The sequence below is a fragment of the Schistocerca nitens genome, chromosome 6, assembly GCF_023898315.1.
Source record: "Schistocerca nitens isolate TAMUIC-IGC-003100 chromosome 6, iqSchNite1.1, whole genome shotgun sequence".
Classification (NCBI taxonomy): domain Eukaryota; kingdom Metazoa; phylum Arthropoda; class Insecta; order Orthoptera; family Acrididae; genus Schistocerca; species Schistocerca nitens.
Window position 1 is genome coordinate 89889654 of NC_064619.1, and position 16402 is coordinate 89906055.

Genomic DNA, 16402 nt, shown 5'->3' on the forward strand with positions numbered 1-16402 from the left:
CCTCAGTGGCTCAGATGGAGAGAGCGTCTGCCACGTAAGCAGGACATCCCGGGATCGAGACCCGGTCGGGGCGCACATTTTCAGCTGTCCCCATCGAGGTATATCAACAACACGTGTCGGCAGCTGAGGGTTTCAATTAATTATCACTTGTTCTAGAGAAGCTGCACGGTCATCAATGATATCTGTTCTTTCGAGAACAGTTACTATCTTCATATATAAAAATGATAATAATTTCTACAGAAAATACTAATGTACTGTCCTGTGAATGTGAACATCCTAGCTAGTCGTTCAAGCTGTTGTGTTTTTTATGAACATAAGTGTATAGACAGAGGACAGAAGTTACATTCTCCAGCCACTACTGCCAACTGCTACCTTACTGACGCTGGTTCGGGCAGGTTAGGTATTTTCGCGCCCACAAACTCTTCCAGATGAGAAGTTAATTCGCTCTTCTCAGAATGCGACCACGTGCTGTTAAAGTCGCACATCCAGCTTGTTGCACTCAATGCGCGTTCTGAGGGATCTTATTGTGTTCACTCGTATCTTTCCGTGTACTTTCTAAATCTAATTAACAACTTACGCCTTCAGCGGTCGTGGCTGCAAAATTATTAACATAATGATGTTTTAATCTCTGTATCCATTTGTACCAATGCTATACTTTGAGTTGAAACCCCTTGTCTTCATTTTAATGGTTCTTTTTAAGATGTCAGTGGATAACTTCCACGTTCAGAGTCAATAAATCTCAGTCCATTTGTTTCGATTCACAGCTTAAATTCTCCCTCCTAACATTACTATATCTATGTTAGTGGTGTGCTACCCATTTGTTGAACGCTTATGTAGGCCATTCCTATTAATATTCTTTTCAATCAGACGTTTCCATTGCGTAACGATGTCCTTGTTTTCAGTTAATCCGCATGACCATTTGCGTTAGATCCTCATGCCGTTGGGTACCAGAACTTGGTTTTGTGCATCCCACGGGTATATTCCTATCACAAACGACTCCCCCAATAGTCAGTTACAGAAATGCTTAAAAACCATTCAATAATAGTTACCAGTGCACATTCCAAGAATCTATGTACACATCAGTAGTACCGTCTGCTCTTTCCTTCAGGCATGATACCACGTGTATGAGGAAGAGAGTTAACACAATTTGCTCCAGAATTGAGGAAAGCACTGTATTACAACAGATTTACACTGCTCGAGACACTATCTCAATTTGTGCTTTTCAGGAATCCCCAGGAATAGGCTGTTCTACAACAAACAGAACCGGGCATGTCATATTTCCGCTGTTCGGATAGCACAGTCTTCTTATCGGCTACTGACTAGGCCATATCTTCTCAGGCGTTCCTGTGAAATCCATCTTCTTCAGCTGCCCGGTGTTTCCAGGGTTCTCATGTTACCCACTTGGTCATAATCCCAGTTCTGGACGGTATGTCCAGCTGGCCTAGCACGCAGAGCGGCGTCACTGGTGGCGCCACTGCTCTCTTGCTGACAGCGCCGTCACGGATTCACCCTGCTGAACAAGAACTCTTGGGTTTTCCAACTGCCGTGGCTGGGTGACGTCTTGCGCTGGCACAGAGAAGGAAACAGTCTGTACTGCTTGCTGGTCCTCCAAAATTCTCATCAAAATGGAAGTTATACGGTTAGATGTACTTGCTAATTATATTACTTAACCCAGTCTCAGACAGTTTCGTACATGTCTGCGGGACCTCTATGGCCTTGGTGGATAGGCCACTCACCAGCTTAAGTTTTTTGCAGCATTGGTAGAAGACTGACTCCAAGAATACTGACATATCTCCGCTCTCTTTTCAAAAATGGCTCTAATCACTATGGGACTTAACATCTGAGGTCATCAGTGCCCTAGACTTAGAACTACCTAAACCTAACTAATGTAACGACATCAAACACATCCATGCCAGAGGCTGGATTAGAACCTGCGACCGTAGCAGTCGCGCGGTTCCGGACCGAAGTGCCTAGAACCGCTCGGCCACAGCGGCCGGCTCCGCTCTCTAACACAGTAATTCAGGACCACTATTAGGCTACTCAACTACCAAAAGGCAGTAACGATAGGCTGCTGCTACCGGTCTTTAATCGTAATATTTGTTATGGTTGGGGATAATCTGGAAGAAGATTCATCTGAACAGATAACGCTCTTCCATTGTAGCTGTTCCCATTTTTATATCCTTGATACCAATTCGTCGTTACCAAGGTTTCGGTGGTGTGTTCAATGGTTTTCAAACAGCTGCTCCACCCAGAATGTTTGCTGCATGCGATTAACATGAGATAATTTTTTTCTGTGATGCTCTGCTTGACAATTGCTAAGTTACAGCTGACACTTGTTAAGGAACAACTGCCAGTTGCTACGGAACAACTGATAATTGTTACGGAACATGCGACCAACGATTGGAAAAGTAAATGTAGATGGTGGGACATGTTAACTGCAGCAAAATCTGTGCACGAACGCACTGTACGCATATGACAGTTCATGTAGTACGGTGTCGGACGAAGGTTGTTGTGGAACAGAGGTGTATGACATCTCGTGTGGTATGGCAACATGTCTGCAAGGCGTAATCTAAGTACCTAAGATTGTGGACGAGCAGTTGGACGGCTCCAAGCCGGTCAAAGTATCACTATTGTGGCCACAGTAATGGATGTATCAGGAAGTGTCACCTCCTGATTTAAAAAGGCCCCTGAAGATGGAAATGCTACGCGAAAGCATGCCGCTGGTCGCAGACCGACTGCCAAACCGCAGTAGGGTCGATACGTAGTTCTAGTGGCGAAAGGAACAGACATATCACTTCGAGGCAAATCACTGCAGACCTTGCAACCGTTATCGGTGCACGTGTCTCTGCATCAACCGCTTCGCGGGGATTAAATAAGGTTGGTTTGTACGCTCGGAAGTCTGTTAAATACACCACACTTCCATCTTGCCCTCGTTGAGAAAGAGTTCGCTGGAGTCGAGAACATGTTGTTTGGAATCAGCAACAGTGGTCCAGAGTGATGTTCTCCGACGAGTCCCGCTTCACTGTGGCAAGCGATTCCGACTACCAGTTAGTGTGGGGAGAGAGGGGAACACATTATACATCACAGAATTTTCAGGAACTTCATAGGTATTGCCGAGATCAGTGGTTCCCAACCAGTGGGTAATTACCTCCTGAGGGGTAAAAGAAAATTTTCTGAGGGGTAAAAAACAAAAGGGTCAGACTGTGTTTCAGTCACAAAACCACCATTATTTATAAAGATAATCAGTATTATAACTTTTCAGATGACTGTTATACTGGTCACGTAAGTTACCAGTAATTAGATTGTATGTGGTGACCGCAATGGATCAGAAATTGTTTCACTATTCATTTGGTAACAGGTAAAAGAAGTAATCTAAACCATGACAAAACAATAACAGTTTAATGTCTTCTACGTTGGTATGGGGCCTAATTATTATTAGTATCATTATTGTTATTATTATTATTATTATTACGGCAGTGGTCAGACACAAAGGACAGCCAGCCTGAAGTCTTGCAGTTTCTGCAACTAAGGAATCCAGCAACCAAGTGATTTAGAAACAATTAGTGTAGGTTACACATTGTAATTTAACTTTGCATGGAAGTGCGGGGGTATGTGTGAAGTACAAATCAGTAGGGAGACGAGTACTGAAGAGGAAGCATGTTTTGTAACAAGTGTCTACCCTCAATGCAAAGAGTTAGGTTTATTTTTTCGGGTGTTCGAGGCAGCACTTGAAATGCAGTGAGAACTGCATCAATCTGTAAAAATAAAGAAAAAAATGTTGGTTAGAGGAAATCAATACACATTGTTTTATTCACCCATTAGATTTCATGAAACACCTACAAAATCCAAATATATGAAATATCTGTAGTTAGACACCAATGGTGATAACGGCGGAGATGGGAGGAGGAAGGAGGGGGGGGGGGGAGGGGTAGCATACAGTCAATATCTGATTATGTGTAGAGGTAAAGCGCTCAAAAGGTTTGGAACCACCGGCCTAGACTCCATGATGTTGGCAGACACTGTGCACAAAGGCCGAACACAGCTGCATATCTTTGCCCGAGCTACCATTAAAGCACAGCAGTATTGGAGAGAGATCACTCCTTACCGTCCGCTGTGGCCGAGCGGTTCTAGGCGCTTCAGTCCGGAACCACGCGGCTGCTACGGTCGCAGGTTCGAATCCTGCCTCGGGCATGGATGTGTGTGATGTCCTTAGGTTAGTTACGTTTAAGTAGTTCTAAGTCTAGGGAACTGATGACCTCAGATGTTAAGTCCCATAGTGCTTACAGCCATTTTAACCATTTGAAGATTACTCCGGATCACTTTCTTTTGGGCAGGGGGGCAGCAAGTCCTCACTTTCTTCTTATGGACGACAATGCCCGCCCACACAGAACGGGTGATGTGTCGGACATACTGGAAAGTGAAGATACTGACCGTATAGAATAATCTGCGTAATCACAGGCCCTAAATCCTCCAGAGCATGCTTGGGATGCACTTCGCAAACGTGTTTCTCAAAGAACAACAACAAACCGAATGGTGCAAGTACCGAAAGCCGCTTTGAGAGATGAGTGGTACAATATTCCCCAAGGGCTCCTCAGTAGTTTGGTAGCCAGCACGATTAACAGGTCCAAATGTGCATCAACACTCGAGAGGGCTTATCTCTAACTGACAGTCCGATCTGGGTCGGGCGTAAACATTACATATGTCTTTTATTTTGCATTCCCATGTGGTGAAATATGTACCATTTGTTGTTGTAAATATATGACTCCACCACTATTACCTAAACGTTTATATTGTATTTGATGTCGTCCTTCATTGCCTGTGATTATTCCTGTCCAACAACGACTCTGTTCCTTACCAATTGTCAGGCAGTGTACATTCTGTAGATACGTGTCCATCTCGGTGTTTTCTGTGACAATGATGTGTTGCGCTTTCTGGTCAGGTAGTTTCGACTTTTAGCCACCGTTGTGTTTTCCCCGTTTGATATAGGACGTCGTTATACTCAGCATGGACTTCTCTTGACACCAGTGAAAGCAGTCGTTTTCAATATCTTCGACCTTGCAATACAACCGTAATAATCATGCTTCTCTCGAAATTGAAGTTTAAATTCTGCAATATATTTTTCATTCAGCTTCTATCATGCCATGAGTATTAGTCCAAAGGTGATAACTGTCACCTCTAATAAGTAACAATACATAATTAACTATTTGTTTGTTTTGCAGGTACATCTGCAGCCCTGGTAGTCCTTGAAAACCCGGCGCCACACTATCGCAGCACGCTCCTAGAAGAGCCCAAATAAAGTACAGCAGTCCACTCAGAGGGTGGAGTATGATGCTGGAAAATCGTTGACTGCATTTAAAGAGGAACAATGCTGAAACAACACATACTGAGTAGATGGATGTGTACGCCAGCATTGCAGCATCATACGACTGTGGATAAGTGTTTCCAGTGTGGTTAAATATCTCTTCATAACGAAAAATATGGTAGCAGACCATCTCGCTCTGAAGAACGGGGGGTCGCAAGAGATGTGGACGCAATGTTGCTCGATGATTGAAGAATCACAATCTAGATGGCAGTGGAGAAATTGAAAATCATTAATCTGTAAGTTTTCAATAACTTTCACGATTTTTTGAATACTTGGTTTCACCTATTCAAAAAGTGGCCGTAATCGTGACATTAACGCTAATGTTGCAGCCACGTCATTTCAGTTGGAATGTCTTTAACCACCTAATCATCTTCAGCGTACAAAACGAATGCGTCACGGTAGTGATACTTCCCAGAGACCCCGGTGTCACATAAAAGTCGGCAGCGTGAATTTGTACCAAAGATATTAGCGAAGGCTCGCTGCAATCCGTAGGAGGATACAAGATGCCTTGGACAGGATTTGTGATTGGTGTAAAGAATGGCAGCTAACTCTAAATATAGATAAATGTAAATTAATGCAGATGAATAGGAAAAAGAATCCCGTAATGTTTGAATACTCCATTAGTAGTGTAGCACTTGACACAGTCACGTCGATTAAATATTTGGGCGTAACATTGCAGAGCAATATGAAGTGGGACAAGCGTGAAACGGCAGTTGTGGGGGAGGCGGATAGTCGTCTTCGGTTCACTGATAGAATTTTGGGAAGATGTGGTTCATCTGTAAAGGAGACCGCTTATAAAACACTAATACGACCTATTCTTGAGTACTGCTCGAGCATTTGGGATCCCTATCACGCCCGCATCTCGTGGTCGTGCGGTAGCGTTCTCGCTTCCCACGTCCGGGTTCCCGGGTTCGATTCCCGGTGGGGTCAGAGATTTTCTCTGCCTCGTGATGGCTGGGTGTTGTGTGCTGTCCTTAGGTTAGTTAGGTTTAAGTAGTTCTAAGTTCTAGGGGACTTATGACCTAAGACGTTGAGTCCCATAGTGCTCAGAGCCATTTGAACCATTTTTGATCCCTATCAGGTCGGATTGAGGGAGGACATAGAAGCAATTCAGAGGCGGGCTGTTAGATTTGTTACTGGTAGGTTTGATCATCACGCGAGTGTTACGGAAATGCTTCAGGAACTCGGGTGGGAGTCTCTAGAACAGGGCTTCACAACATACGTGCTCGCGGAGCAAGCTGTGAGCAGCAAGGCGCGAGCACGGAGCAACGCGAGCACGCTACCCCCACTACCGGACCAGAGCGGAGAGTGGGGAAAGTCACGTGGGGCACACAACAGCTGCCGCAAGTCAATGTAAATCCGCGGCCACCTGCAGGGATATCACTCACGAATTATTACTGCGACAAATGAAACAAATAAAGGAGAATGTACACATGCCACATAATTTTATTAGCTTAGTGTATGCCTCTACATTCGCATTAATTTGTGAACTGTTACACAATAAAAGGTGTCACTGAAGTGTGAGATTCTCGGTTACCTTGTACTTTTTGCCCTTTACAATTGCGTCTATGTTCGGAGTAATTGTTCTTGTGCATTTTAGGTGCAGCGTGCAGTTTAAATTTCGATCAGACAATGCGTTTCTCAGGTGCGTCTTGTTACATTTCATTGCAGAGAACAGTTGTTCACAAACATATGTGGAACCGAACATTGATATTATTGTAGCCGCCAGTTTGTGCAAACGAGAAAATTTATCCTGAAGGAAGTGTCTGTAGAATTCCAAAATGTTTTTCTTGTTCTGAAATTTGCCTCTGTATTCTTTGTCACACTGCAGGTCAATAATTTCTTGCTGCAGCTCAGGACGAATCTCTTCAATATTCGGTGAATATAGAGAGGAGAACAGATCAAAATCACTGTCTAGTGGTATCAGATCTTGAAAGCGCTGATCAACTAAACTACGTGAATAACGTCCACAGTCTTTGTGAACATCTTGCATGGATGATAATTTAGGAAAATGAGCTAGGTTTCCTGTTTCCAGCTGACTCACCCAAAGTGTCAATTTCATTTTAAAAGCTCGTATTCGATCTATGAAATGAGTAATCAGCAGTTCTTTACCTTGTAGTGAAATGTTCAAAGCATTCAGATGGCTAGTTAAATGTGCTAAGAACGCGAGATGACATTCAAACGTGCGAGCGCATTTCCCCTCCCTCCCTACTCCGCGACCTTGCAGCTGCTCGCGAGCATGTGCCTGAGCAGACGCGAGTACTCGCGCTCAAAACCGGCCAGTTGTTAAGCCCTGCTCTAGAAGAAAGGAGGTGTTCTTTTCGTGAATCGCTACTGAGGAAATTTAGAGAACCAGCATTTGAGGCTGACTGCAGTACAATTTTACTGCCGCCAACTTACATTTCGCGGAAAGACCACAAAGATAAGATAAAAGAGATTAGGGCTCGTACAGAGGCATATAGGCAGTCATTTTTCCCTCGTTCTGTTTGGGAGTAGAAAGGGAGAGAAGATGGTAGTTGTGGTACGAGGTACCCTCCGCCCCGCACCGAATGCTGGATTGCAGAGTATGTCTGTAGATGTAGATGTAGACGTATGGGAGACGCTCCTGCGGACAATGCCTCACACTGAGGCCAATATAATGTTCAGTATGCTAGAGTTTGCCCCATTTCGAGACGTCAGTTACAGCAGTCAACATCATCATCTGCGACCTTCGAGTAGTTAAAGTTTCAAATGAACTTGTAGTGTTGTTAATGTTGAACATTGTTCCTCAAGAGAACAATGCTGTTAATCAGTGCATCAAGTGGTGCTTTGCTAGTCCAAAACTGCTGTAAATTAACCAGTGCTCTTGTGGCAAAAAAAGGGTATCAAGTTAAATAAATCGTGATTTAATTACGTAATAAGCTGAACTAAAATGTCATGTGTTGCAGTGTGAACAGCCTTCTTCAAACACAGTCAGAGGATTCAAAGTTACGGTCTGACGAAAGTAGGTTCCCCTGGTAACAACAAAGGAAACTTCCAAACGGTAATTTTACCCCCTCACTATGCCCGAGCTCATTCTGCACGAGATAGGTTATAAACAGATTTTCGGCTACCTAATTTTGCATGATCCACCATATTTTCTTGGGATGGCTCTCAGTGGTTTCTTCCTCTTTCCTCAGACGAAGAAACCTTTCAGTGCCAGGCATTTCCAGAATAACGACGAAGTGATTTTCATGGTGTAACGTTTCCTGAACATTGGAAATGCAGACTTCAACAACTAATGTCTCCGATAAGTCAGCCATCGTCAGAAAAATTTATATAATTGAAGGGAGAATATGTAGAGAGAAACTGCAGCTGTAATCATGCTTCATTGTCTCAGCTTGGCATTTTCGAGGTGATAATTAAAACGGAATGGTTGCCTCTTCTATAGACCAGTGCATGTACATTATCTAGCACTAGATGACCCGCTTTAGTAGAATACGGTGGAATAACTCCTTAGGTTAGCTTCGTGTACTCTTAGAGTTTTGAACTACTTTGTCCCAACCCCTTTACAATATATTGAATTCTTCTGGGCGTGAAATGCTATAGACATTTTTGTAAGGACGGTATATATTTAGTAAGCCAAAATGCTGCTGTTTTTAAGGACTTTTTTATGAAGTTACTTTTTTCTGTGCTATAAGTTTATTTCCACTCCATGGCCATTGCAAAGTTATCTGAAAACTTATGGAGCTGTTAGTGCATACATCTGCGACTGTAACTAATTACAGTTTTGCATATATCTGTCATGGTACTTACTTCCATAACATATTGTGAAAGCTGTCAGTGTTTGACACCTTGTATTGCTGCGTGTCGCAGTATAGCGCAGATATTATGGAATGTCTAAGCAGTAGAATTTGTTCTGGAGCAATATTCGTTGAAATCTAATTAATATTTTTCTTGCGTTTGACATTTTCAATTGACACCTAAATAAACGAATTCATTTGTTTGCATAATTGGTTTTTTCATCTGTGGAGTTGTCTGTGGTAGTAGTAAATTCTATGCTGGTATTGTTTCTGCCTGTAAATTTTTACTCCCCGTGATCGTGTTTTATAATGTTAAGGAAGCTGTAAATAAAATTTTTACATTTGAAGTCAGTTTGTTCGTTAAGAATTTTTTCTGGACATTTGCGTGCGTGCGTCAAGAATTTGCATCGCATCTTCGATGTGGCTTACATTGTGACTTCCTGTTTCTTGTATGCGGTTGAAGACTAAATGGATTTTTGTCTCTATTTCTGGTATGTTCTCGGTATCTGATTTTGAAATTTTTGCCTGTTTGGCCTATACAGAATTTTTCGCACTCATTGTACTTAGTTATTAAAATTACTAGTAATGACTGCGAAAAATTTTGTACAGGCAAAACAGGCACACATTTAAAATTAGATACCGAGAACATACCAGAAACAGTGGACAGAAACCCACCCACAGTCTTAAACCACATACAAAGAAAACTGGATCGAAGATGCGTTGCGTGTCCTGCACATAACAGGAAAGGTCCCAATACTGAGCATTTTAGAAGAAATAGAAATCTACTCCCACATACGGAAATATCCAGACAAAATTCTTAACGAACAGACAGACTTAAAACAGAAAAATTATGCTGACAGTGGTATTGAAATTATATAAAACAATTACGGATAAAACAAATTTACAATCTAAGACAACACCAACAAGAATTAAGAAAGAAGTTACTATACCACACACAAATCCGTAGGTGAATAAGCCAATTACATAACCATATAACATCGTTGACTTAGTTGTCAATTGTAGCCGTCAAACTTACGAAAAATATTAACTAGATCTCAGCAAAGATTGCTCAACATCAAATTCAACTGCTGAGACATTACATAACGTCTAAAATTTCGTCTGCACTACACCTATAATAAGGAACAGTACAAGGTGTTAGCGACAGCGTTATGTGTTGTGGACGAATACATTCAGAGTTCTCACTAGTGCAGAGAGACACAGATATGAGCACTATTAACTCTTTATATTTGCATTTAACTTGGTAATGGCCATGGAGCCAAAACAGTATTACAGCACCAAAAAATAACCTCCAAATAAAAACTCTTTAAATATAGCAGTGCTCTGGCTTACTAAGCATATAATGTCCTTTACAATACAGTAGTAAAATAAGGAAAATCTTCGACGCTCATATCTGTACGAAATTTTACACGACGGCAGTAAACTGACATTTGACAATGTCGCTGTAAAACAGTAGAGAAACTAAATGAATCGCAATACTTCCTCGATGTTGTAGTTTTCATTGTAAAATAAACAGAAAATTAATACAAATTTAGAAAAGCACTTAGCTTTTAAGAAAATACAAAACTTCTCACTCTACCGTATCTCACCTGTGTTCCGCCCTTGTGCTGAGAGAGACATATAAATCTTCCACTAGCTCCTGATGAGGTCTGGGCTGTCTGCCTGATTAACGGTGTGAGCGGCTGTTGGCTCTGAGCCGTTAATCTTAGCTGCAGTTAACCTAATGGCGACGTCTTCTCCCCGGGAGTGCAGCCGCCGGGACTTTGAGGTGTATGCTGCCGAAGAAGTCGCAGTTATCGTGGAACCACAAGCACTGAAGACCACATTCAGTGACCAGTGTTCTTGCGGACGCTGTGTTTTTATTTGTGCTCATAGTACAAATTCTCTCGTAACATACTTAATATCATTTTGGATGAGAAACGACGACATGAAAGTAGTTGCAAGGTATACATTTTTATACCCTGCACAGCATAAAAGAGACTGCTTTAGTTAACAGTTCGAAAGCTGCCATTGACTGAATTTGAAAAGGAGCACAAATTAGACACTTTCAAGCAAACAAGTGGCCAATGGATTTAAAACGAATGGCGTAAGTAAAATACATAAAAGAAGTGAAAGTAGCATACAACACCTTTCGTGAAACTAAAACGTACGCACCGATAAAATGAGGTATATAACGCTTAAACTTATGACAAAATTTAGAAAGAATCTTTCCCTAAAACAGTCACCATAGTATTCCGTGCACAAGGCTTGATTAAAATGAGTGTACGACATATCGAAGACTACGCAGGCAAATTCAGCAGATTAGGAGTATATAAATCAAAATGTAGAGAATGCGAGAAGTTTTAAATGAGACAGGCGGTCCGCAATTTCCATACTCGCTTCAAGGAACTCGTAGACACAAATAACAAAACCGCTTTCGGTGCACCCGTAAACTGTGCGAAGCATAATACATAAAGTAGAATAACAAATTGAAGTAAAGCAAACAGTCCCAAATAGTCGTTTCCTTAGTATCCTGGAAGAATATGCATCACTTTAAGGAGCCAGTCAAACAGCTCAATGATCAAAGGGATTTTCAGTACCGCGAAGTTTTTGAACATTATAAAGGCGGGTTATAAACACATCTTCATACGCTGTGACAAATACATCGCACAATGTATACTCTGGCCGATGGGAATGCCCCGACGACGACTGCAGCCCAGCAGCAGAATTGAGCTGCACGATTTACTTGTTTCCGAGCCACTAAGAACAATATCCTCTGACTCATACAAAAGAATCTCAGTAATATGCTTTTGAAGAAAATGTGTTCGAGATGTGAACGACGAGATTCTCTTCCATTACTTATACAAACCATAACTTTTTAAACGGGGTAACAATTATTGGCCTGCCGCGGGGGTCGAGCGGATCTAGGCGCTTCCGTCCGGAACCGCGCGACTGCTACGGTTGCATCTTCGAATCCTGCCTCGGGCATGGATGTATGTGATGTCCTTAGGTTGGTTAGGTTTAAGCAGTTCTAAGTTCTAGGGGACTGATGACCTCAGCAGTTAAGTCCCATAGTGCTAAGAGCCATTTGAACCATTTGACAATTATTGAACTTCTGAACGGTTTGCGTTAGAACGTTCAAACTGCACGGTTGGCAGCGGGGCATTATGGGAATTAGTATGCGCATGATGATGTGGTTTAGCGATGAAACAGACTTTCATTTGGATGGGTTCGTCGATAAACAAAATTGGCGCATTTCGCCGACTGAGACTCCGCATTTGGCGATCGAGAAGTCTCTTGACCCTCAACGGGTGACTGTGTGGTGAGCGATGTCCAGTCACGGAATAATCTGTGCGATATTCCTTGATGGCATGGTGACTAATGAACCGTACGTGAAGGGTGTGTCAGATGATTTGATCCTCATTATCCAAAGTGACCCTGATTTCGACAAGATGTGGTTCATACAAGACGGAGCTCGACCGCATCGAAGCAGGAGAGAGTTTGATGTCCTTGAGGAGCACTTTAGGGACCACATTCTGACTGTGGGGTACCCAGAGGCCACTGACATGGGCGTCGATTGGCCGCCATATTCTCCGAATTTGAACACAAGCGACTCCTTTTTGTGGGGCTGTAGTAAAGACGAGGTGTACAGCAATAACCCCATAACCATTGCTGAGCTGAAAACAGACATGAGGTCATCGAGAGCACGATGATCCGACACTTCAGCGGGTCACGCAGAATTTCGCTATTCGTCTGCGCCACATCATCGCCAATAATGCAGATATATCGAATATGTCATTGAATATCTGTTTACATGTTGAATAAAATATCTGCAGGCCATAGTTTGTAGCTAATTTAGGTTTTTGTCATATCGTTTAGTAATTGTCACCCTTTATCAACAAGGTGACGACGACCACAGATCCGTTCTACATCCTTTCTTTCAGAGCGGATGTGCACCCTGACCACTGTGTTGCGGGAATCAGGAACTGCGAGTAAGGGGTTCGTGAACCCGACCGGTTAGCTGTGCGGTCTAACGCACGGCTTTCCGGATTGGGAAGGAGCGCCTGGTCCCCGGCACGAATCCGCCCGGCGGACTTGTGTCGAGGTCCGGTGAGCTGGCCAGTCTGTGGATGGTTTTTAGGCGGTTTTCCATCTGCTGCGGGCTGGTTCTCCTTATTCCGCCTCAGCTACACTATGTCGGCAATTGCCGCACAAAAAAGTTCTCCACGTAAGTGTACACCACCATTACTCTACCACGCAAACATAGGGGTTACACTCGTCTGGCGTGAGAGGTTCCCCGGGGGGGGGGGAGGGGGGGGGTTAGGTTCACTGGGGGCCGAACCGCACAATAACCCTGAAAGAGTAGTTTGGTGTGGGGCGGCAGAGGGATGAAGTGGACTGCGGCAGTCGTCGTGGGGTTGTGGACAACTGCTGCTGCGGCGGGGACGAAACCTCTCCGTTGCTTCTAGGCCCCCTGGTTAATATACAATACACGCATAACATACAAGGGATTCGTGGTAGCTGACACAAGATCAGTAGTGTGTAAAGGGCTTGGAATTTGGGTCGGATGGGAAGCGTTCTTGGTTGGCCGAAGCGGAGGGCTAGGGCAGCTGGTTTATGAGTCACCACGATGATGTGAACTCACCGCAAGTGCAGCCTCATGGCAACTCTGATCGAAAAACTGGCACCCGCCTTTCACTAACCACCACCAATTAAGCTTTTTGTGGGCTTCATTTACGTCGACCTGCCGACATGCAGATCTGTAGAAGGCTCCTGGCGTTTACTGGCCAACGATGCAAGGTCGTCCCAGGAATCCAATTGAAAGCCGTACATCCTCGGTTACTTGGCCGATGGTCTGCCGCTTAGTGGACGTCGCTGTCCTCGATTCAGACGCCTGAGGGACCTGGTATTTCGTGGACAATCACAAATATATGAATCGCCAGAAACTCCATTCCATACGAGTGGCGCACACTTCGTTATGTATCCAGTGCCATCTGTCTGTTACGGGTGTGTACCATCTACTACGTGGGTCTGCCATGGAGATGTGGAGGTTGACGAGACTGGTGATGGCCCTCATTCAGCGCTCAACTGCAGTGACTCCAGCATCCCTTATTTTTCTGGATATGACGTTTTATCGACATAATAAGATGCATGTCGTGTCATGGATGACCCGTTTTACCATATTGTATCTTTACCGGGATGGTGACAAGCGCTTTCTCGATTTGCGGACCTTCCTACAGTATGGATTCACTCCTCTCCGATGACGCGCGCGCTACCGCCAATACTTTGCTAATTACGTGATTAGTGTCGTCTTGGACTCTCCCCCGCACTTGGGGTGTGGCGGGTATGAGAAGTTCACCTTATGTTCGCGTCAATTTATTGAGAGTGACAGAACCACGAGGACACTTTTTCCTGCAGACGTTCCCTGCCCGGCGGTGGGCTACAAAGATCCGCGGACGTCTTTCCGCTAGTAGCAGCGAGTGTAGTGTCCGATGTTGGTTCCACCGAAAAGAGGCCTTTCCGCAGTGTTTATGTTTTAATTATGTTATTGCTGTTCACACACTTTCTTTACCCCTAGAAGGGGTTGTTTGTTTAATCTACCTTCCTGTTACAAAAACGGAATGGGTGGTTCAGGGACGGAAAGGAGGAGTCATCGTGGCCAGGTACTGGGTTTCGTTCATAGCCCACCCTCTCTGCACCGGCATGAAGGTGATAAAAATGCGAATAATCCAAGTTCAAGAGGCAGTCCGGCACAAATTTTCACCTGTTGTCATTGATTCATTTCGGTGCTCAAATTCGCCAAGTATCACTAAAACCTTAGAACTTCATTTTATCTTTTTAGCTGTTTTGTTGTAACATAATGACTTTATGTACAATATCCTGAAGGCGACATTTCCTAAGACACTTGCACACACTCCTTTGTAGTTCCTGACTTTGTAAAGTATGTGCATTAGTGACTTCAGACAGCTGCACGCCGGCCGGGGTGGCCTTACGGTTCTAGGCGCTACAGTCTGGAACCGCGTGACCGCTACGGTCGTTGGTTCGGATCCTGCCTCGGGCATGGATGTCTTTGATGTCCTTAGGTTAGTTAGGTTTCAAAATGGTTCAAATGGCTCTGAGCACTATGGGACTTAACAGCTATGGTCATCAGTCCCCTAGAACTTAGAACTACTTAAACCTAACTAACCTAAGGACATCACACAACACCCAGCCATCACGAGGCAGAGAAAATCCCTGACCCCGCCGGGAATCGAACCCGGGAACCCGGGCGTGGGAAGCGAGAACGCTACCGCACGACCACGAGATGCGGGCAGTTAGGTTTAAATAGCTCTAAGTTCCAGGGGACTAATGACCTCAGACGTTAAGACCCATAGTGCTCAGAGCCATTTGAAATTTTTTTTTTAATTTTATTTTTTTTACTTACGAAAGATCGAACTTAGACTGTCTTTTATTTGTTTTAACTGGTCTGAAGAAGTTCAAAATATGAACGAAACTGGTACTTTTTGTTAAGAGAAAAGTGACATTAGTCTACAATAAAATATGCAGTAAGTTCGGAATCAAACAAGTAGGATGTGCGGGGAAAACAAGCTGACATAGGTACAGGAAAATATCAAGAAATAGTGAGAGTTGGCAATACTCTCTTAGGATGTAAAGGGTGGCTACAGCGCGCATACACAAGCTCTGGATTCTAAGATATTGTTGTCGCGCTTCGCAGCGCACGGATTAACTACTGGCAGTTTGGAAGCCAGTGTAGGAGCCCGCCTGCTGTGGTGCGCACGTGTGTTGGGCGAGGGGTCGTCGGCGAGGTGCCGTACTGCCGTGTCCGCCAGCAGCGACACAGGATTTGGTAGTGAGTTGATATTTTTTATAATTTGCAGTGCGCTTATTGATTTAAAGAAAAGGGTTTGTTTATGTGCGTAGCAGCAGACGGTAATTTTGATAATGATACGAGATGAATTCTTAAGGGAAACCATTGTTAGATTAAGTATTGATTTTTGTCATTGATTTCTTTTGTAATTGTCAGGGAATTGTTTCACTATGTATTTAATTGAGAAGTATTTTAGTCTGTCTCAAGAGTTTGATTAATTTGTAATATTGCTTTAATGCCACTGGAGGCAGATTTACATACGAAGCGATTGTTCAAAGAGCTTCTAGCGTTTTTTTAATTGAATGAGAAAGAATCGCTTTCAGAATATAGTTTTCTAAAAAAATCGAGTTTAGATTTGACCAAACCCTTTCTCTTGAATTATATGTAGTTGTAGTAAGCAGCAACAGCCGCAGC